The following is a 25,358-nucleotide window of genomic DNA, read 5'->3' as shown; positions in this document are numbered from 1 at the left end:
CCCTTCCCCACGCAGACCAGCATCCGCCTGAACTGCGTAAAAACCCCACCCCCCTATCCTGTCGCCCCACGCCCTGCGTCTTCCCCTGACGCCGAGGTCCATACAGTGCGAAGGAAGGTGTAAATCCAGCATCCCCCTCCCCCATACTCTAAAGTCCCTATTGTGCTCCCCTCCACCAACTCAGTATTCCGTGCCACACCCGCAGCCCCCTGGCAAGCCCCATCGTCCGAGCGCAGCTGTAGAGCGCCCTGCACCTCCGCCGGTATGCAAACGGCTGAAACGTCCGGCTGTAGCGGTTGAGGCCCCGTAGGTCTTGTTTCCGACCGCTTTACTCTGGTCGCGGCCCGCCGCGCAGCTGACCGGCCAGGCGCGGCTCTTGCGCGATGGCTGGGGTCCGCCTCTCGCCGCTACTCCACTGACTGGGCTGGCGCGGCTCCTGCGCGACTGCCGGGGTTCGCTTTCGGCCGCCGCACAGCTGATCGGGCTGGCGCGGCTCCTACATGGTTGCCGGGACCTGCTGCAGGCCGGGAGTGAGCCCCTGTTACTCGTCCCAGGTTCTGCCAACCTAGCAGTTCAAAAGCACGTAAAAAATGCAAGTAGAAAAATAGGGACCACTACGGTGGGAAGGTAACAGCGTTCCATGTGCCTTTGGTGTCTAGTCATGCCGGCCACATGACCATGGAAGACGTCCTCGGACAAATGCTGGCTCTTCAGCTTTGAAACGGAGATGAGCGGGGGAACCTTTACCTTTACCTTTACCTTAGTGTGTACATATATATATATATATATATATATATATATATATATATATATATATATATATATATATGTAAAGGTAAAGGTTCCCCCGCACATGCGTGCTAGTCGTTTCCGACTCTAGGGGCCGGTGCTCATCTCCGTTTCAAAACCAAAGAGCCAGCGCTTGCATTTTTACGTGCTTTCGAACTGCTAGGTTGGCAGAAGCTGGGACGAGTAACAGGCGCTCACACACATTAAGCTCAGCTCAGAATTCTAGTAAGATCAAGTATTTTTAGAAATATAGGTGGTCCTTGACTTACGACCACAATTGAGATCAAAATTTCTGTTGGTAAGCGAGATATTTGTTAAGTGAATTTTGCCCTTGAATATACTACAGCACAGGAGTAGCCACTCAGTAGGATCACTAGTGCATTGGTCAAGGGAGAAATAGCCATTACTATTATGTATACAGTATAATGAAACCAGAGCTGCCACTTCTTTAGCTGATATTGGCCTTCTTATGCATCAAGTATTGTAGTTTATGTGCAGATCCAAGTAGCGTAGCCTTTTGTAAAATTGACAGATGGAAATTTTGTCAATAGGCAGATTTTCTAAGGGCCAGATAATCACTGGGGCCACCACAGCCAGTTTAGGCCATAATATTTCAAACTTGATACTATATGATCTTTTCCAATTCTTTGTCTTCTATTCTGCTATCCCTTGATGTTGCCTCATCAATTACCCACACTTTCTTCTTATAGCCAACTCTCAATGGCTATAAAGAATGATATGTCCTGTTTGTTTTCCATAGAATAAGGAAAATACCAAAAAAAATCATTCTGTCGTGGCCAGGATAGAATTAAGGGGCTTTCCTATTTCTACCCTTTCCCCTTTTCTATCTTCCAATGCCTGTCAGAAAGTCTTAACTATTTTGACAATGTTTTACAACACAATTGACAAAATGGAAAGGGACCTAGTTAGTTCAGTATCAAACCACCCAGGGGCTGTTTAGATTTAAAGCTAACGCCTTATAACTTCTTCCCAAGTCACTGGACCATTCTCACTTATTAAGCAATTGATTGCAATGGATGAAAAGTTAACATTGACATTTGGATGTCAATGAAATTAGAAAGGACAAGGTCCCTCAGTACAGGTAGTCCTTGACTTATATAACGGCCATTGGGACTGGAATCTCCATTGCTATGTGAAGTGCTCACAAAGGGTAACTGCATAGTTTACCAATGGCAATCTCTGAAGTCCTCAACCCCACATTCATTAAATGAGGCAATGTCCTCCCAACTTTCCACAACTTAGTCAATGGAAAAGCTGGTAGGAAGTTTCAAGTTTGTAAGGGTATGTGAGAATGACTGTTCTGTACCAGCCTGCTACCGGCCCTGCAGAAAAGGCAGGGACAACCCCTTTTATAAGAAGGCAAGAGGCTGGAACTAAGCCTGCCAAATTTATTAACATAAAAACATAAACAGAGCAAACAGAGCAAAGAGAGCAAACACGAACCATGAAACAGGAGCTATTCAAAAGGTTGCCTTCAGCAAACCAGCCCTCCCACACATTCCCCTTTTAAACAGTTCAGGGCGTGGCTTCTCTCTGCCTCCTTCTGAGGTGCTCCATTGCCTTCCTCTGTTTACTCCTGATTGACTGCCTCCTGCGTCAGGCGTCCTTGAACAGGGCCAGCTGTGGGTCCTCTTCATCCACGCTGTCAGGCTCACACAGCTGGGTCTGCGTCGTAACCAGGTGGGAGGGGCCTGGTTGAGGGCTCTCATCAGCAAGGTCTCCAACCCCCTCAGCAACCTCTCCAACACCCCCCTCCTCCTCCTCTGAATCGTCCGACCCAACTGCCGAACACACAGGCTGACCCTGAATCACAACAATGACCTTGGGTGAAGATTGGGTGAAGAGCTGCCTAGAGAATGGTCATATAAAAGAGAGCACAGCCCACAACTGCACAGTGGGTGGAACAAGAGGCTCAGGAGTGCCCCTCTGTAAGTTATACTGCACTGTAAAGATGCCAGTGGGAGAACTAGTTTTTGACATGCAAGATTCTATCTATATAGACATACAATAAAGTAGAATTCGCTCATCCGGTCATGTTTTCTGTCTAGTCTACCTGAAAAGGCTTGCAAGACTCAGGTGACTTTCAAACAGGCTATCAGGCAGGTCTGGTGCTGGATGGGACAGGAACAGAAGCCTCTGGGAGGGTGCATGGGCATGCATGAGTAGTGAGAAGGTACAGGCATGCTCAGGAAGAGTGCACAGGTATAAGTAAGAGGACTGCACATCATGAGTGCAGAAGAGAAAGGGTGCACATGTGGGACACTCTTGCAACGTCCTTGCTGCTTTCACCATTGATTCCTGGGAAAGCTGGCATGCAAGTTTACAAATTGTGATCACGTGATTGCAGAGCACTGCAATCAGTCATAAGTGTGAGCTGGTTGCCAAGTGCCCAGATCACAATCACATGATTGCAGTAGTACTGGAACAGCTGGAACTCCAAGGACTGGTCATAATCCCTATTCATTCAGTGATGTCATAATTTCAAAGTGTTGCTGAACAAATGTTAAGAACTACCCATATGTGGAATTTGGATAAAGATACATTTGCTCTTGTGGTGTGAATCTCCTTCACATTTTCTACCGAGGGACCACAGCACCAAACTAGTGTGGCTCTGTCAACTAGTCAGGAATGTTAAGTCACTGAGAACAAGAGATATAATACCCACATCAATATAAATCAATCAATTTGACCTTTTGTTGGTGGTCACGTTTTATTATACCAGATTTCTAGAATACTTCTTTCTAATGATAATCACTATCAGGTATCTAATGTCTGTTGCTTGGTCTGCTAAATTTTTGTGTAATCCCCAACACCTGAAAAAGTGCATGCATTTTTTTTGGATTTGTAGAATTTTAAGCTGCAGGTGCTTACCTTACCTCCAAAGAAAACCTGCTTTAGGACAATGCCAGAAAGATTTCCCATGAGTATTCCAGGTGTCAGCTGGGTGACCTTGGGCAGTCACTCTTTCTCATCCCACAGGATGAGTTGGGGAATTGTGGAGAAAATAGGAGGAAGAAAAAGCATTAGAAAAAAATCACTGCCCTGAGTTCTTTATACAAATATAAAAAAGCAGGATATAAATTAAATACATAATAAATAAATTCTAATATTAATTTGAGGGTATTAGAACTCCCCCACAAATCAATATTGTTGCAAGACTTTACTTGAAACAACAATATGAATATTCTAATGAGCGTACTTCCAAATGCAATGGCTGTATAGCTGTCCAAACCACAGTGATGTCTCATCGAGTTCGTGAATCCGTCTTCCATATTTATAATGTTCTTTTTGTCTTTAAAAAATGAAAAAGATGGGATCTGGGCAAAACTGGATAGGTTTTTCCATATCACAGAAACTCTCTTATCATCCAAAATAGGCCTCTCTGGAGCCAATTTAATGGGGTATAATGTATACCAGACCTTTGCTGGAATAAGTCACGCTCTGTTCTCTCCTCTGATGTGTTGCCAATAGGGAGCTCTATCTTGCTGGCTGTGTTTTTATTCAGAGATGCAAATACAAAATTTAGCATCCGGAGACATTACGCGCATTGGTGACACTCTTGAAAAACATTTCAAGTATCATAAATCAATAGATAGTCTAGGCACACTTTCAGAAATTTTTCCCTTATGGAAAAAGGTAAAATATGTTTTTAGCATCAAGCCACACTTACACTATAATATCTTAGGTTCACATTGATTAGGATACTGGCCCATGTGCTAAAGACTGCTAGCCAGACGTAGATCTAGCCGTGAGCTCAGCTACAGAAAACTGATGTAAAGAGGTCAATCTGAAAAGAAATAAGAAAGCAGAGTCTGTACATAATGCCTTTGTTCTTAAAAATGCCCCCCACATGCACACACAAACACATACTGTATTTTTCTCTACACAACCCAAAAGAAGCTCCAGAATTTACATTTTGGAGTTGCTGCTAATATAGGCAGTCTGAACATTCACTGTGAAGCTAAAATTATTAATGATAAATGTTAACAAAATGGATGATTCAAGAATTTCATTTGGAAGGGTTTTAAAAGTAACTGGAAGACTGGATACAACAGAATTGGCAAAAAAAGAAAAGAAGACTCAACCCAAACCAGTGTATACTCACATGTGAATAAACACAGAGGTGCCTGGAATAAGGTAGCTATGCTTCTACAGAGTGGTCCTGCATGCTGCCCGCTATTCTTGCTTCCAACTATATATGATAGATGCCAGGGGGTTTCCTTATTCTGTGCCTATTTTTCTACCTTATCCATCACATTCAGTTCCTGCCATGTTTTAAGACTGAGCAATTAAATTAGCAATTCAGTTAGGGTCTTGGAGGAATAAAACAGCCTTCAGTGAACATATAAATACCACAAGGAAGTTGCTTTTCAACAATATACCATTTTTCCTTCTCAAAGCCCCAACATATCAAAAAGTTCAGAATTGGAAGATGTAGACAAACTGAACCTTGATACAAAAAAAAACAACATTAATCCTCGTTGGTGTTCTTGGGGTTCATATTGGTTTGGATAGTTTCATAGCTCCTGTCTTGAAAATCCTAGATCTGAGTTGGAAACTGCTACCACTAAGCATTAAACAACTAGGAAGTGATAGAGACAACTAAGAAAAAAATGGCAGACTATTTTAACTGTATGGTAGGTCTACTTAGATGACAAAAGTGACCATTCCAGACTGAATGTACCAATTGAGTGTGTCAAATGCACTAGTTTATATTCAGCAAAACAGTAGTTCCCAAAATATCCATCACTGATACCTTGCACATCAGCATTCTACAACCTGGTATACTCCAGATGTAGCAGGATTGAAGCTCTCATCAGTACAGGTAATCCCTGATTTATGACTGTAATTGGAGCCTGCCAATTACACTCATAAATTATGATAGTTGTAAAGCAGATCATCAAGTGACTGACCCAATTTTACAACCTCATTAAGTCAGTACGGTAGCCATTAAGCAAATGCAACAGTCATTAAGCAAACCCATTATTTGCTATGGGACATTCTGACTGAAAACCAGAAATAAATACCAGTCTTAGATCATAGTCAAGTGAACTTGGTATGCTGCAGGTGGCTGTAAACGCAGCCTGGTTGCTAAGCACCCAAAATGCAGTCATGTGACCTGGAGGGGCAGCCATTAGAATTTGGGAACCAGGTCATAAGTACCGTTTGGGGGGTTGGTCATAATTTTGAATGGTTGCTACCAACTGACTGTAAGTTGAGGACTACCTGTATGAGATCCAACACACATAGGAAACACCAGACAGAGAAATGCCGCAGGTGTGTACATTAAATGTCATTTTACTAGAGAATGTTATTGTTAGTAAATTCTTAGTCATTTTAATCAAATTTAATCATGGTCTGAGTGTCTGGGGAAAAAATTAAGGTTTAACTTCCTTGTATCAGAAGAAAGTTTACATTCTATTTTTCAAAATTCCTTCTAAAGAGAAACTAGAAACTTGGCTTTTTACACAGATTTTAGTACAGAAAAACCTTCCTTCATTCCCATTCCCAAATGAGAAAGAGAGAAAGAGAAAGGGAGGGAGGGAGGGAGAGAAAGAGAGAGAGAGAGAGAGAGAGAGAGAGAAGAGAGAGAGAGATGAAGGGAGGAAAAACATGTCACCCTCAAGCAGTTTCAACAAGAGATGAAATTTTAAATCACATCATGTCTCACACCCATTTCTTAGTGCAAAATAAATCATTCTAACAGTGCAAGCCAATTTTTACTTTTTAAAAATATTGTGTCCTAAGGCTGTCTTCTTGAACTTCAAAAGCACACTTCGTAATTACTCTACCTATCAAAGGAAACTCAATATTTCACCTCCAACTCTATTCTACTTATGTTTTAATTTTTAATTGTTAATCAATTATATTAATTTTTAACAGGCTATTCTCTCCTGAAATTACATGTTTTTAGAAGCATATTCCAACTTATTTTAAATGAACAACTATCCTTCAAATTTATAGTATGGCGAATTGTTTATAACACTGTTCCCAATTAACTTCTATATTAAGCTCACTTTTTGTCATTCTAAATTGATTTGCATGATGTTACCCTTCATTTATGAGCTAAGTATCTTTCATTTAAAGTCTTCAGATGTTTGTGGTACGTGAGACTTTATTGTTAGTTAAACTAGGATAAGCCTCTATAAATGCAAACTATTGGTCATTCTAAAAGGTCAGAGAGTATCTTTCAAACTGTGTCATTGAACAGAGACATTGTCTGGAATCACATATTAAATTCTACCACAATGTAATATGTTTAATTTTGATTCTGAATGCTTTGTAAGCCCAGGTTTTGTGCTTCATAAGCTATGGTTAATTGCCTTAGTGCATTGTGTGAAGCCAGTGGTGTAAAATGTAAAGATTATTCACTAAACCATGATGAAGCAAGCCACAGTGATACAGAGAGAGAATGGCAGCTGATAGACGATAGAGACTTAAAACTGGCACTTAGTCAGGCAGAAAAAGCGGGAGAAAGGTGATCCAAAAGGTATTAAGTCTCACAGAGCACGGATCCATAATCCCTGGATTGTGGACCACTACTGAGCAACAGCCTAGTGAGAATTGGCCTGCCAAAGTGGCAGGCAAGCATGTGAAGCTTCATTTGTGCATGTGGAGGACTTAGGTTGCACACACCGAACCATTCCCTCCACTGCTGAAGCTGCCGAAGCTGCTGCCAGTCCACGGACTCAAAAAGATTGGGGACCTCTGTCATAGAGCTTACTTACAAAGTAAACAAATTATAAAGTGAATGACTAACTTCTTGAATTGTACCAATATCCCACTAGTAGTCAGGGCAGCTCACAGAGCAAACATATTATAGTGCAGACAAAACAAATACTACCTGCAACTACTTGTGTGTCTGCATTTTGGACCACTTCTAACTTCCAGTGGTCTTTACTGTGATGTGTAGAATACAATACAGTTTAAATAGGATTGTGTTCCGTAATACTGACTAGGATCATATGTTACAGTAAAACAAATTTTGTTTTAATCAGGCAAGGTTTAAGGCAGCCATTTTCCTCCTTAACCCAAGCATTTTCAGACCCACCTTCTCTCAGGGGTTCTGGGACAGCAAAGAGGGCAAATGGGGCATAGGTTGTTATCCAGATTTTAAGTTGTAAGCTGTGATTCACAAAGCATAGTGGCTAGTACACACATCATTCCAGACCAAGCAAGCTAAATCTACCACGTTATAGCTTAGTGCAAACATGGCCACTCTCTTGTATTGAACACTCACAGATCACTAGTCCATCTAGCCCAGCACTGTTTATCCTGTTCGGTACTTGGTGTTATCTCAGCTCAGTTTTTTGTTTCCTTTTAGGCATCATTATCAGGTTAGATGACATCATCAATGAACTGTTTTCTGCAAATATCTGCAGGAAAACAACCAAGTTCAGAGAACACCAAGAAACCAACATTTCAACCCTGGACCACATGTATTCTCTATCAATGGAACTGTTTACTATACTGGGTGATATCTAGAACTTAGCAAGCATTTTTACCCATTACCTACCTTTTGAATGGAGATACTATGCCTGAATGCAGACTTTCAGCTGTATTTTCAGATCCAGATTGTTTCTCAATCTTGCCCACTTTAAGAGAGGTGGACTTCGATTCCCAGAATTTCCCAGCCAGAATTCTGAAACTTGAAGTCCACCTCTCTTAGTGACCCATGTTGAGCTGTTGTTCTAATTTAAAACCAACTAGTGGAAAAAAAATTCAATTATCATAAACCATGATTTATGCTTACTCTGCTAAATGAACCCAAATAGGTAGAAGTAATAAACCACAATTAAACAGAACATGGATTAATAATATATATATATTAAGCCATTCTAATTTATTAAATTTAGTATTATTGAAAAGAAGGCATACTGCAGTGCAGGCTACAGAAATTCTGTCACATCCCAAGGACATATGCACTATTTTGGCACTGTTTTGTATATTTAACTAGAATTATTTCCATGTTTAGAAGTTCTAATAACATTATTTTAAATTTCTAAGTTTAAGAAGCAGGGATAATCTACTGTAGGTTTTTTATAGCTACACTCAGCATGCAGTCCTATAAGCAATTGAAAGCATTTTGTTTGGACAAAATGCTGCTTCTAATGTTTAAAAGGGAAGTCCCTTCTGGTTTCTCCTTTCAGGTCATAAAGAAATGAAGCACTATTATATAAATCCCCTGTTTGGAATATATTCTAATAATTCTCCTGCATAAACAAATAGTGCCAACTTTCATCCTGATTTTTCCAAACTGCTGGTGGCTGTTTCAAACAGACATAGCCAATCCCAAAAGTGTGGGGGGGGGGGAGATATCTATATTTTGTCAAATTCCAAAGATACAAAGTGGAATTTTTACAGGGTCAAACCAAATACTTACAGCCCCAATATACTGCTGTATAAAACTGTTGTTTTATACTATGTTGTACCAAGATCTTTTAAAAACACAGGTTCTAGTTTAGAGACATTTTTAGCCCCTGAAAAGTCAGCATTGAGCTAAGATGTCTCTATTACAGATCTCACTGGATGATCTTATACACACCGTGTTTTCTCAGCCCTTCTCCCTTTTACCATAAAACTAATATTACTTGACATATATTGAATACAACAGACAGGGCAACTTGGAGAAGTATTTGTACCACTAACCCTACAAAGCCGACCCAAACATAAACACATACTTTGTCACACTTTATTTTTTATTAAATTTATAACTCTATCATCTGTTTGTATGAACACCAAGGCTGATTACAATGATTATATATTTCTAAGTTAGTACAGTACCATCTGCCCTGTAATTTACATTTAATGATTAAACATCACAAACAAAATATTATTTAACAATTGTATTACTAGACAATGACAAACCACTTTCCAAAGTTCTTCTTTTCTTTCTTTAATAATCAGGTATGCTTATGTACCTAGCAGTCTGGAACTTTTGTAAAACCATTCCCCAATCTAAGCAAATGACAAAGTAAAGTAAAGTGTATTCTTAATATTTTTTTTGGCAAATAAAACTTATTAGTTATTCAAACCTATCAAGAACTTCAGCCACTGAACTTACTGACAGATGATTCACTGGGTTTCCACAGCAAGATTTGGCTTTTATCTAAAGATGAAGTAGATCGTCCAACATATACAGTATTTTCTAGGAAAGTGAAAGTACACATCAAAGAAGGATGTTAAACTTCTCAATCAATGATTTTATAAGATGACTTTATCTGAAATACTACTAATTGGGCATAAGTCTTCAGCTATAGAAAAAGCAGCCTATGATATGGATTCAGGAAGGTTCTGCTCTGGGAATGCCTAAATATGTCCTTTGTTTAAAGGATTTGTTTAGTGAAAGGCTTTTCAACTTTTTCACCCATTGTACCACTTTTAGGATATGGCAACATCCGAGTACCACCAGTCGCCTAGCAAGGTGTCAGAAACTTGGATGACCAAAAAAAAGGGGAAAAAGTGATGAAGTACAGGTAGTCCTCAACTTACAACAGTTCACTTAGTGACTGAAGTTACAATGGCACTGAAAAAAGTGCCCCCCAAGCCACAGCCGAGCAAGACACCTGCCTGCCTGCCTGGCAGTGCTCTTCCTCCTGTCCGAGGCTTTCATTGTTGTGAGCATTTCTGATAAGGATTGGTAGCAGGGGTGGGGGAGGGTGGTTTGGTTTTTATTCCCGCCCTCTGCTGGGTGGTTGCAGCAGGTTTTGGTCACTTCACATGACCCTGGGACACTGTGACCGTCATAAATATAATCAGTTGCCAAGCATCTGAATGTAAATGTAAATCTACATGGCATGGGTCCGGAATACCTCGGGGACCACCTGCTGCCGGCGTCAACTCCCCTCCGCCCTGTGCGTTCCCACAGAGAGGGCCTCCTCAGGGTGCCTCCAGTCAGAGAATGTCGGCTGGTGGCCCCCAGGGGGAGGGCCTTCTCTGTGGGCGCCCCGGCTTTGTGGAATCAACTGCCGGTGGAGCTCCGGATGTCACCGGATCTCCGCTCCTTCCGGCGCGGGTTAAAGACCCACCTGTTTGAACAAGCTGGCCTGGCCTGATGGGGAGTTAATTTGGGTTTTAAATATTTGTATATTTTATTGTTTTATCTTGGGCATTAATTTAATTCTATTTTAACTTTTGTAGTTTTGTATTTTTATTATATGCCCTGTTCACCGCCCTGAGTCCCTCGGGAGAAGGGCGGTATAAAAATTTAATAAAACTGAAAACTAAACTGAAACTAAATCACAAGACCCTGGAAATGCTGCAACATTCCAGCTGATCAGCGCTTCTTCTGGGCTCAAAAGTGCCAGGATCAGCGCCGAGCTCCAGCTGGAGCCTGGTGCTGATCCTGCAGCTCCAGCCATCTCTTGCTCAGGCTTGTGCAATGCTACCACTGGTTCAGCTCATTCTCCTCCCCCGCTACCACTTTTCTAGGATGGTTGCGTACCACCTGCCAGGTGCCAATGTACCACAGGTGGTACCCATACCACTGGTTGAAAAGCCCTGGTTTAGAGAAAGGAGTCTGAATCTACATACCCTAATATTTATGTGCGCTTTCAGGATTATTTGTCATTGGGGTCACATATGCCAAGCAACGGCTTTTTAACCATTGTTAAATTTGTAAATTGCAATAGGGTGGGGTCAGGCAACTTATTATAACATATTACATATTACAAACTACAATGTTCACATAATACAAAAAGCTAAAATTAACAAATTATATTATGTCACAGTACGCTAAGCAACTTCATTGAGAAGGCTGAACCAAGATAATCCTTTGGCCTTATCATGGACATCATGGACACACGCAAAGTGAGATAACAGAGAAAGTGATGTCATATGTGCTGAGAGATGACATCAGACATATGTGACATCATTATGGTGTCAAGGTTCCATTTTGCTCGTTCTTGGTTGCCATATGGCTTGTAACCAAAGCTCCTCATATATTCTTATATGATTATTGCATCAGTCATGGACAAAATGTTTCCTTTGAATGTAGAGTTCATGTCTGAGAATAATTTTAAAACTGTGGCTACTTTCCTACAGTAAAAGCTATTTTAAATGTTTTTAATTGAAACTGTTTGAAGTATTGTTTTAATGACTATTTCCTATCATAGGAAACAGCTACATCTGGCAAAAAACTTACCATATATTGCTGTCTGGTTATGCTATATTCTCTAGCACATCTGTAGATCTGTTCAATGAAGAAAAAAATGAATAAAAATTTGGGACCACACCCAATAGCATGATATGGGATTATTTCAATTTGCTCATTAAAATAATAAAGCAACTTAGTGCACCAATTTACATATTTAATTGCCATTGCTACTGAACAGGACTGATGTTATTAGAAGCCTTTCATCTCTTCAGTACAGACACATTGACTTTTTTCTTCTGACTTTACAAAGGGAAAACGCAGTATAACTTTCTGCAGTGATGCAGTTATTATAGGAGATGACCAGACTGAACCCAAGGGAGTGGTCAAATGCGTCATACGTCATGAGTCCCTACACGCCCACAAGAGATCTAAGTCCAGCCCACCTTGAATGTCTCTTAATTCCTGCTCATTTCTCTTGACAGTTAGTAGCTCAGATTTTGTAGAGGGTTTATGTATCATTCAGTCATTCAGGACATGGTTGTCTCAAAAGTACTTTTCCAAGAGACAACTGGACTTTCTTGTTTTTCTTTGAAAATGTTTCACTTCTCATGCAAGAAGTTTCTTCAGCTCTGACTGGATGGAGGGGAATGGAAGGATTTATACTCCTTGCAAACAGCTGGTCATTTGCATTCTTATAGAGCATGCTGAAACTGCACCCACCCCATTGCCGGCAATGGAAAAAAAGTCGTGGTACGCCACGATAGGTCGTGACATTGCAATTTTGACACCCCTGTTATAGAGAGTCGTTGAGGCCACTTGGAGGTTTATCTGTGTCCTCAAGGTCACCTGAGTAATGCAAATGGGCCTTCTTGGAACTTCACAGTCCTTTCAGCAGTTTATATATTAATGATTTGAAATATTTCATTTGCTAGAATGAAATACATTTTAAATATTGGGTCAAAGGTATGAAATAATGGGCACCTTGAATTAGCACCCCAAAGTTAACAACTGGTCTACTCTAAGGAAATGCTGCAAGAGTTATCACCAGGAAGCAAACATGCTGATAAACATCACATACAATGCAATTTATGTAAGTGACTTACCCAGAAATAAGTCCCATTACAACAGAAGCTGTAATAGCTGATACAGTTGAGGCCTCCATTCACATCTGGTGTCTTTGGAAATCTGCCACATACTTAAATTTATTTATTTATTTGTTAAGAAAGTTTATTAGCTATACAATCCCAGAGTCAAGGCAACTGTATAAACATACGGGAAAGAAAAAAAATATTCAATCCACTATGAAAGCATGAAAACTAACAATGTAAGAATAAAACTCTAAAATGGTTGCAGTAAGGTGTGTTTTAAGCCCACTTCTAAGGAGCAGGCTGGCCATCAGCAACCACAGCAATTATTTTGCAATGCAAGCCCTAAGAACAACTAATTCCAACAAATATCTGTGGTAGGACTTGAAAAGACACCACTTAAGACTGTATAGGAGTAGGTAGTACAGCTAGTAACTGGGCAAATGCTGTATTAGCATCTGGTTTAATGTTTCCTCTTATTGAAATTGGGCCATTTTGTTTAAACATTCAGTGTTGTAAGATTCTGTTACTGTAACATTATAATAAAATATTAGCATTTGGTTTCTTAGTTTGCTTTGAAGGGCTGACATTCCTCTTTAGATTGTATTTAAAATTCAGAATCAGGAAAAAAACAACCACCTACAAAAATGGCAGCCACATGACAGACCAGCCGTCCTACAGTATATCATCTACTGCTACCATGAAAAAAGACTCTGTGGATGATAAGTCTATTGGTTCATATTACAGTCAATAAAAAGGGAGAAAATACATTAGAATATCATACTAACCTGTGTTACCATGTTTAATTTGGAGCTGGGGTTTTCTCTTACTCTCCTCCAGTTCAGCCACATTTATTTATTTATTTATTTATTTATTTATTTATTTATTTATTTATTTATTTATTTATTTATTTATTCAGTTTATATACCGCCCTATTCCCAAAGGACTCAGGGCGGTTTACAAGGCAAAATTTAAAAACAATCCAATATAAAATTAAAATAAAATGGATTAAGAACTTGTCGCTTTCCTTTTTATGTTTTAGTCATTAAATGTTTTACATGTTAACAGACATAAGCTTGATTCATCCCTTCCAACTCTTTCAAAAAGCAAACTGAAATTTTCAGCTTCAATTATTTTCAAGAGATTAACTTTACTTCTACTGATTTTCTATATTTAGTTCAGCAGCTAAAATTATTTATCCTTGTTAACATAAAGCCGTCTAATTGTTTCTTATTTCTGTTTTCTACCTACCAAGGAATCTATGTGTTGTAACAAATGGTGAACATAACAACTATGTCTTTTTTTTCCTCAGAAATGGGGGTGAACTATTATGGGTTTGCTTCTTCATCCTAACAGTCCTAGGGCACTCCTGAGTGCAATCTGAAACCATCCCAGGACCTGGTGCAGTCTAATTTGAATGTTTCTCATTTTCTCTGATAGTCCATTTTAACACTCTGACCATGTAGGCTTCATAATTTCAAATCAAACTAATTCTCTCCCTTTTAACTCCTTGGTGGAGCAGTGGGCTAATGCCTCCTTAAGTAACACCAGCTGCCTGCAATTAGTGCAGGTTCGCATCCCACCAGGCTCAAGGTTGACTCAGCCTTCCATCCTTCCGAGGTAGGTAAAATGAGGACCCAGATTGTTGGGGGCAATAAGCTGACTTTGTAATAATGCCGCTTGGGGGGGCAAAAGCCCTAATAAGCAGGCATATACATAGAATGAAGGCTACTGCTAAGCACATTGATTTGTGCTTAGAGTGTAAGCCGCCCTGAGTCTTCGGAGAAGGGCGGGATATAAATGGGATTAAAATAAAAATAAAAAAAAACCCTCCTCAATGTTTTTAAAATTTGGTCAATGTTTTTAAAATTTCTAATAAGTCCTAAAGATCTCACTAGCTTGTACATTTCACTCAACTTTGAACTAATTTTACTATTTTGACCTTTTTGTGTATATATAAGTGCATATATTAAATATTCTTCAGTGTATCTATGTGCATGTATTATATTTTACCCAAGGTACTTTGCTGTCCCAAACAGATCCTAAACTCTTTCCCAATGCAGACAATTTGTTAACAAATTTGCAGAAATCATAGATGCATATTCATTTTATCTTCATCTATCTCACCATTACTCCACTTGAAGGTTATATCAAGCCTATAGGACAAAATCGGTCTTGATCCCCTTTATTATAGGGCAATGCAATCCAAAGCCCTATAAAATCAAAAGATTGGATCCAAAGATTTACTTACTGAGTTTGATTGCAATTCCTTTGCAACTCTTAAAAATATACGGTGAGCTATTTGGAGACTTTCCAAAAATTTAAGGGGAGGAGCATGAAGATGGAAAAACTGGCAATAAATGTTTCCTTCATGAAAAAATACTAGATCCAAGTGAGGTGTTACATACCATAGTCTTAGGGGTTCTAAAATATAAAAGCTGATTACTTTGTCTATCAATTTAATTTCCCATATTTTTAAAGCCACTTCAAATAACTAGGAAACCTTAAGACTGATATTATAAGGCAAACATGGGCAGACATAGTTGCATACAGCCTTCAGTACCCTATTTGCAATTCATTCCCAAGCCCTGTAATTATAACAATAGCACTTCACAGTGCTTTTCCAGCCCTCTCTAAGCAGTTTACAGAGTCAGCATATTACAATCTGGCTCATTTTACGGACCTCAGAAGAATGGAAGTCTTTGTCAACATTGAGCCAGAGAGTATCAAACTGCTGGCATTTGGCAGAATTAGCCTGCAATACTGCATTTTAACCACTGTGCCGTCACAGTGATGCTGTTAAAATTCACCAGCAAAGTTTCTAACTTTCAATAAAGGATTATTTTTTATTTTTTTCTACAAAGAAAGTTTAGAAATTGGAGTAAGATGCTTCTGGGAGGCAAGATCTTCCACTGTATACTCATAACACCCTCAAAGAGCTCCACTGAAATGCAGCAATTTTGCCACCTAAATTTGTCACTGCAATATTTAGGGCATTTCAATGATAAAAATAAAAGCAATTTGTCTCCTGCTCGATTTTTGCATGTTACCACCTTAACTACTATCAAAACTCCCATATTCAGCTGACTCCTTACTATGACATCACAAAGTTTCTAGTTCTGTCATGTGTGACCCATCTGTTGGTTGCAGGAGGAAATTATAGCCTCTGACTCTAGAAATATATACCACAATGAGAGGACTACTTTCTTAAAAAGTTTTCTCAAAACTTACAATTCACTTCTCTGGTCTTAGAAGTGACAATTTCTCCTCAGAGTTAGTTTGATCAAGAAAAAAAGATAAATTTATCTTAATATTTTTACAGTATGCCTTAAACTCATGTTTTTTCCTTGTCAAATATGTGGCATGTACAAACTCTTACGATACAGTGGATCTTAGTGGCATTCATCTGGCAATGACTTCATAACTTCATTATGGTTTTACCTGATTTACTGCAACTGCAACAACTGAATGCAAATAAAAAATTCTCAGTATACCAAAGCATCATTTATTTTGCATTAGACCCTTAGGCACTTTTCTGTAGTTTCATCAATTCATAATTACCCTTCCTTGTTTGAGTTCAAGTGTTAAGTGAGAGGCTCACTAACATAATCAATCTTCTCCAGTTTAGGAGAAAACTGTTTGAGACATCTTTTAATAACATCATGGGTTGGTCATCTGTTATTAAACTAAAACTTATAAATGAAAATGCACCTCAAAATCCTACTTCATTATACGGTGGGCTACAAACTAAGCTCACAAACTGAATAACTTGGAACCCTTGGGGGACTGGAATTGGTCGTGTCAAGCTGTAGATTGTGTTTAGAAAAATGGGAATCTGAGAACATCTTGTGCTTGTGCAAAAGCCATGTATAGGTCACGAACCCATGGTTCAGATAGAACATGGTGAAACAGATCAGCTGTACGCTGGCAAAAGAGGAAAACAAGACTGCAAATTCCTCCCTCTTTTATTCAATGCTTAATATAATTTAAAGGAAGCTGGATTTTTAAAAATGAACGTACATTTAAAACTGGAGAAAGAAACATCAATAACACGTTCTATGCAAGCAACCCCTAATACCTTAAAATGCAAAGGATATGCAATTAAAAGTATAGGAGTAAAGTGAAAAAATTGGATTAAAATTAAATATAAAGATCAAATGAATGACATGCAACTTTAGAAGTGGCGATGGAGACTGAAATGATATAGCTTCCATCTTTCAGGATCAACCATCAAGACTAAGGAAGCAAATAATCAAGAACTACATTGCAAACTAACATTTGACAGAGCAGCCATTAAGGCTTTGGAAAAGATATTCTGATGTCATGATGGATCTATAGTGAAAATTGGATTGTGAAGAAGTAGGATAGAAAGAATATTGACACTTTTGAATTTTGCTGTTGGAGAAGACTCCTGAGATTATCATGGACAAGAAAGAAAACAAACAGATCATCGAACAGATCATTCCAGAATTCTCATTAGATGCACAAATGACCAGGTTTAAATTATCCTGCTAGGGACACATTATGTGAAGACCTGGCTCTCTGGAGAAGGCTCTAATGCTGGGAAAGGTGGAAGGAGAGAGAAGAAGAGGATGGCCAGCATAAAGATAGATGGACTCAATTACAGCAGCAAACCTGCAATTTAAAGAACCAGGTTAGAGACAGATCATCATGGAGAAAATCTATGTGCTAATTAAAAGTTGACACCAATTTCATAGTACATAATCCATCAAATAGACCAGAATCGAGTCACATTTTAGCACAATTTGTGCATCCTATGACTCATCCTAGTCATATGAGTAAAACAAATAGACCAAAGGCTGCTCAGTGGAAATCTAACCAAATTGGGCATGCAACTAAGTACACCACCACAGGATAATTTTAAGCCACCTCTGTTTATTGGAACCTATAATAGACTGCTTGGAAAGAACAGAAGTGAGAGTGCTTTGTTTATAAGAATGCTGTGCCTCATAGTAGTTTGAACCTAAAAGTATCCAATCCTCCAATCTCCAGAACTGATCATTATCAGTACACAATGTATTTGGTCACTGGTACACAATTCAGTAAGTACTTGTGTCCAGCTGGAAAACAAAGAACACTCACAGTGTCTAGTAATTCTTTTACACAAAGCTAATCCTCATTCATAAGGGACGCGGTGGCTCAGTGGGTTAGGACGCTGAGCTTGTCGATCAGAAGATTGGAAGTTTGGCGGGTCGAATCCTGAGTGCCGCGTAACAGACTGAGCACCTGTTACTCGTCCCAGCTTCTGCCAACCTAGCAGTTTGAAAGCACATAAAAATGCAAGTAGAAAAATAGGGACTACTACGGTGGGAAGGTAACAGTGTTCCATGTGCCTTTGGTGTCTAGTCATGCCAGCCACATGACCACGGAGACGTCCTCGGACAAGCACTGGCTCTTTGGCTTTGAAACAGAGATGAGCACTGGCCCCTAGAGTTGGAAATGACTAGCACGCATGTGCAGGGGATACTTTTGTTGTTGTTAGCTGCGAAGTCGTGTCCGACCCATCGCGACCCTATGGACAACATTCCTCCAGGCCTTCCTGTCCTCTACCATCTTCTGGAGACCATTTAAGCTCATGCCTACTGCTTCAGTGACTCCATCCAGCCACCTCATTCTCTGTCGTCCCCTTCTTCTATTGCCCTCGATCTTTCTCAGCATTAGGCTCTTCTCCAGTGAGTCCTTCCTTCTCATTAGGTGGCCAAAGTATTTGAGTTTTAGCTTCAGGATCTGGCCTTCTAAAGAGCAGTCAGGATTGATCTCCTCTAGCACTGACCGGTTTGATCGCCTTGCAGTCCAAGGGACTCGCAGGAGTCTTCTCCAGCACCATAGTTCAAAGGCCTCAATTTTTTGGCGCTCAGCCTTTCTTATGGTCCAACTTTCACTGCCATACATTGCAACTGGGAAGACCATAGCCTTGACTATACGCACTTTTGTTGACAGGGTGATGTCTCTGCTTTTTAGTGTGCTGTCTAGATTTGCCATGGCTTTCCTCCCCAGGAGCAAACGTCTTTTAATTTCTTGGCTACAGTCCCCATCTGCAGTGATCTTGGAGCCCAGGAAAATAAAATCTGTCACTACTTCCATTTCTTCCCCATCTATTTGCCAGGAATTGAGAGGGCCAGATGCCATGATCTTGGTTTTCTTAATGTTAAGTTTCAACCCAAGTTTTGCACTCTCCTTCTTCACCCGCAACAAGAGGCTCTTTAGTTCTTCTTCACTTTCTGCCATTAGAGTGGTATCATCTGCGTATCTTAGGTTGTTGATATTTCTTCCGGCAATCTTAATTCCAACTTTTGATTCATCTAGCCCTGCCTTTCTCATGATGTGCTCTGCATATAAGTTAAATAGGCAGGGCGACAGTATACAGCCTTGCCGGACTCCTTTCCCAATTTTGAACCAATCAGTGGTTCCGTGTCCAGTTCTCACTGTTGCTTCTTGACCCGCATATAGGTTTCTCAAGAGACAAATAAGATGGTCTGGTACTCCCATCTCTTTAAGAACTTGCCACAGTTTGTTATGATCCACACAATCAAAGGCTTTAGCATAGTCAATGAAGCAGAAGTAGATGTTTTTCTGGAACTCCCTAGCTTTCTCCATGATCCAGCGTATGTTGGCAATTTGATCTCTAGTTCCTCTGCCTCTTCGAAATCCTGCCTGTACTTCTGGTAGTTCTCGATCCACATACTGCTGAAGTCTAGCTTGTAGGATTTTAAGCATGACTTTACTAGCATGAGAAATGAGTGCAATGGTGCGATAGTTTGAACATTCTTTGGCACTGCCTTTCTTTGGAATTGGAATGTAAACTGATCTTTTCCAATCCTGTGGCCACTGTTGAGTTTTCCAAATTTGCTGGCAAATTGAGTGTAGCACTTTTACTGCACTGTCTTTTAAGATTTTGAATAGCTCAGCTGGAATACTGTCACCTCCACTAGCTTTGTTGTTGCTCAGCTTTTCTAAGGCCCACTTCACTTCACATTCTAGGATGTCTGGCTCGAGGTCAGTGACCACCTCATTGTGATTATCAGGGATGTTAAGCTTGTTACTGTATAATTCTTCTGTGTAATTTTTCCACCTCTTCTTAATCTCTTCTGCCTCTGTTAGGTCCCTGCCATTTTGGTCCTTTATTATGCCCATTTTTGCATTAAACGTTCCCTTCATCTCTCCAATTTTCTTGAAAAGATCTCTGGTCCTCCCTATTCTATTGTTTTCTTCTATTTCTTTGCACTGTTCATTTAAGAAGGCATTCTTATCTCTTCTAGCTATTCTCTGGAATTCTGCATTCAATTGCGCGTATCTATGTTTTTCTCCCTTTCCTTTCGCTTCCCTCCTTTCCTCAGCTATTTGCAAAGCTTCCTCAGACAGCCATTTTGCTTTCTTACATGGTTTTGGTTGCTACCTCTTGTACAATGTCGCGAACCTCTGTCCATAGTTCTTCAGGCACTCTGTCTATCAGATCTAATTCCTTAAATCTATTTGTCACCTCTACTGTATATTCAACAGGGATATGATTTAATTCATACCTGAGTGGCCTAGTGCTTTTCCCTACTTTCTTCAGTTTAAGCCTAAACTTTGCAATGAGAAGCTCATGGTCTGAGCCACAGTCAGCTCCTGGTCTTGTTTTTACTGACTGTATAGAGCTTCTCCATCTTTGGCTGCAGAGCATATAGTCAATCTGATTTCTGTGTTGACCGTCTGGTGATGTCCATGTGTAGAGCCGTCTCTTGGGTTGTTGGAAAAGAGTGTTTGCTATGACCATCGTATTCTCTTGACAAAATTCTATCAGCCTGTGCCCTGCTTCATTTTGTACACCAAGGCCAAACTTGCCTGTTATTCCAGTTATCTTTTGGCTTCCTACTTTAGCATTCCAATCCCCCATGATGATAAGGACATCATTTTTTGGTGTCAGTTCTATAAGGTGCTGTAGGGCTTCGTAGAACCGGTCAATTTCATCCTCTTCAGCACTGGTGGTTGGGGCATAGACTTGGACTACTGTGATATTGAATGGTTTGCCTTGGATTCGAACTGAGATCATTCTGTCATTTTGAGGATTGTATCCCAGTATTGCTTTTCCTACTCTTTTATTGACTATGAAGGCTACTCCATTTCTTCTGAGGGATTCTTGTCCACAGTAGTATACCTGATGGTCATCTGAATTAAATTCACCCATTCCTGTCCATTTTAGTTCGCTGATACCTAAGATGTCGATGTTCAGTCTTGTCATCTCTTGTTTGACCACGTCCAGCTTTCCTTGATTCATGGATCTTACATTCCAGGTTCCTATGGAGAAAAAATCTTTACAGCATCGGACTTTCCTTTCACCACCAGACACATCCACAGCTGAGCGTCCTTTCGGCTTTGGCCCAGTCGCTTCATTCTTTCTGGCGCTACTAGTACTAGCCCTCTGCTCTTCCCCAGTAGCATATTGGACGCCTTCCGACCTGAGGGGCTCATCTTCCAGCGTCATATCGTTTTGCCTTTTGGTACTGTCCATAGGGTTTTCATGGCAAAGATACTGGAGTGGGTTGCCATTTCCTTCTCCAGTGGATCACGTTTTGTCAGAACTCTCGGCTATGACCTGTCCGTCTTGGGTGGCCCTGCACGGCATAGCTCATAGCTTCATTGAATTACGCAAGCCCCTTCGCCACGACAAGGCAGTAATCCATGAAGGGGGGGGAAACTTTACCTTTACCTTAATCCTCATTCTTCTGTATAGAACCTAAAGGAGCATTGCTGGCAGATGATGGTGTGTGTGTGTGTGAGTGTGTGTGTGTGTGTGTGTGTGTGAGAGAGAGAGAGAGAGAGACAGAGACACAGAGAGATGTTTTAACATATTGCACAAACACACTCTGCTAGTGCTTTATAGGTACTGCCTTTTTGTTAGCATAGTATTTGATTATTTATATAAGCAGATTAGATGCTCACAATTACCAGTCTCAGATTACAACACTTGTAATAGCTATAAATCTAGTTAACAAAACTGTCCAGTAAAAATCCTGCCGTAGGAAATAGCCTCATCCAATTATTATGGAGATCCAACTGCATCTATGTTGGTCCTCGATCATTTATAAAAAGGAATCCACAAATTGCTAGTCTTCCAGGATTTCTTTTTAAAATTGCCCGTGGAGTATTCCATGTTTGTCCTCCCAAGTCACTGAAGTTACGGTATACATCAAAGAGCTTGTTTGCATTTCTGTAATAGATAACAGCACAGAGTCAGGCTCCAGGGTTTGTACAAACCATAAACCAAATTAACAATCACACATTAGTATATTATAAAGATTAAGCAGAGACAAAAAAGAAAAAGGAATCCTTGTAGCAGGTGAATTAACAGTTTAAAAGCTTCCCAATGCCACTTTTTTTACCATAATAGTCTAAATCCAAATGACAACATTTTACTTTCATTCACAACAATTTCTCCATCAGTTTCAAGAGATTAACCGTAATCCTCAGTCCCAGAGTTTTAGTGCCTGAAAGTCAGGTAACCTGACTTCTTTATGTCAGTGGATTTCTCTGTTGCCAAATTCACTGCAATGCTTCAGAGTTTAACATAGGTAGTCCTCAGCTTACGACCACAATTAAACCTAAAAATTTTGTTGCTAAGTAAGACATCTGTTAAATGAGTTTTGTCCCATTTTATGGCCTTTCTTGCCAAGTTAACTGAACCATTGCAGTTGTTAAGTTAGTAACATGATTGTTAACTGAATCTGGCTCCCACATTGACTTTGCTTGTCAGAAGGTACAAAAGTGTTCACATGAGCCTGGGACACTTGCAGCCATCACAAATATGAACAAATTCCCAATACCCGAATTTTGATCACATAGCCATGGATATGCTGCAACGTCGTAAGTGGAAAAAACAGCCATAAGTCACTTCTTTCAGTGCCATTGTAATTTTGAACAGTCACTAAACAAACTGCTCTAAGTCGAGGACTCCCTGTACTGCATACCAGCAGCACAAAGTAGCTCTCAGGATAGCCAGGCTCATTTACCATGCTAAATCACGATATAGACACTTCCATATGTCTTTCTGAATCAGACTGAAAACAAACCCAGGTTTCTGTGTTTCAAGCAGTGTGGGAGAGCAGAGCTAGTTTATTGCTGGCTCAGCTCTGCAGCAGCTACAACTATTGCAGTGCAGGTTGTTCATTTTGAGATGTTTTGCTTCATTTCCACACTAAATGAAACTTTTCTTTGATCCTGCTGAGCTTCAGGTCTTGCAAGAGGAAGGTTAGCTTGAGGGCTTTGAGGTTCCCCTCTCAAACAGCAAGTGTGAAATTGACAAGAGTTTTGTCAGTTTCCCTCTAGACCTACAAAATGCTAGGCCACTTTTTTTGTTGTTCCAGTTTCTTTTCCCCCCCTCTGGCCTAGGGTGAAATGGGAGGATGTTGGCTGCTTACAGACCTGCAGTAATGCAGAGCAGAACAGTAATTTTTTATTATTGTTCTCGGCATTTCAAGTTGGCAGAAGTGAAAACAATTTTGCATTGCCTTTAAGCTGCTTCGGAGGTGAAAGGAAGCAAAAACAAGTGATAGTGTAGAAATATCCTGTCATTTGTTTAGTAATGGCTTAGCAACTTTTATGAACTCAGCCGCTATGTTTTGTAAATCATGTCTTACAACTCAACGTTCTATGCAAATTCAGCTTATTGTGGCATAGTTAACAACGGATTAGTTAGTGTGAACCGAATCAATGTTGGTATAAAATGAGGAGCATGGAATAGAACTTTTATCCTGACTTTTGTTTAGAGGTGTTATGAGCTCCTGGCTACTTTCCTTCGTGACCAGAGGCAAGCTCGCCTGACCAATAACCAGCCAAGACACAGTGAAGGCCCTTTTGTTTCGTTTATTGCAATAAGTGGGGAGAGAAGCTATCAAAACTTGGTTCTCTCCAAAGTTTCAACCCAAAATATTCCCATTTTTATAGATCCCTGGCCCCATCCGCACATCCCTCCTCTTTCCCCATTGGCTGAGGTACTATGAGGTTACACTCTTTCCGACCACCTCCTACATATTTCCTGCTACATACTAAGTCATACATCCCATGTATATTAAAATTAAGAGATAATTTATGCAAGATGCGTCAGTTAATATTAATCAACTAATTGCACATGCTCAGTTGCTTGAGTTCTAGCCCTCTTTTTGTGACCTCAGAAAAAAATAGGTTCTTTCCTGTTTTACTAGTTATCTTCTCTTACAGACATTTTTACAGCTTGTCTTCTTCCTTTTCTCTCTGAGATATTGGCTGCAATCCAATATATACTCTCACCTTTAAATAGGTCCAACTGATTCCAATAAAAGAGATTATTTGTAGCTCAGGGTAGAACCGAAGCCTTTGGTGGTCTCTGAGCTGGATTGTTTGTTTGATGACATTTCATTACCTGACTAGCGAACAACAACAGTGCTATGAGGGTGGGGTTTGCTTGAGCAAGGCAGAATCAATTCTGAGGAAACAATCCCAAAAGTACCCATAGCAAACTTTTGTATCTTTATCATGTATTCCCAGCACCAGGATCTGCTAGATTGGTACTACATTTTCATTGACAACCCTGTACCCTTCCTAGTCCTGTTAAAGGTAGATATGTGGATTAAAAGCCAAACTCATTTAGTAGACCACACTAATTTTATAATCAGGCCCATGTTCCATGAATAAAAGGACAAAATGGAAGAAAAGCCAGTTTGGTCTAGTGGTTGAGTTACCAGGCTAAAAAGTGGGAGACTGTGAGTTCAAGTCCAGCCTTAAGCCATAAAAGCCAGCTTTGGACCACTCAATCTCTCTCTCAGCACAACCCACCTCACAGGGTTGTTGTTGTGGGGAAAATAGGAGGAGGAAGGTATGTTGGATATGCTTGCCACCTTGAGTTATTTGTAAAAATAATTAAGGCGGGATACAAATAAATAAAATTAAAAGTCTTAGGCACTAACAACAGATTTCATTGTACAGAATTCATTTTTCCCCCTCTCCTGCTGGGAACATTACTGATGAAATTTCTTAAGACATTCTCCATTTGAAACAAATTCCCTCCACCAAATTACAGGTATTTCCAAATTTGGAATTGTTCAAATAAAGTAGTGTCTTTCCTTCAGCTATGTGATCTTCTAATGATCCTAGATGTCAAACCAGCTCCTCGTTATCTGAGTTCAGACCAGTTTCTGTGAAAATCAAAGTGCTTCATGTTTGCCTACTTCTTGTTTGAGATAGTGCCTGTCACCTCAAGGTCACAGGTTCAGATCTGGCCCACATCAGTGGTGACCGAAAGCATTTACCATCTGCTGACAGCTCAATGGTCTGTGTGAAAAGAACTGAAGAAGTTATACTTTGTTCTTGTTGTGTGTGTTTGTCTGTGTGTG

The sequence above is a fragment of the Vipera berus genome, assembly GCF_964194415.1.
Source record: "Vipera berus genome assembly, chromosome: 7".
Taxonomy (NCBI): Eukaryota; Metazoa; Chordata; class Lepidosauria; order Squamata; family Viperidae; genus Vipera; species Vipera berus.
This window is presented reverse-complemented; position numbering follows the sequence as displayed.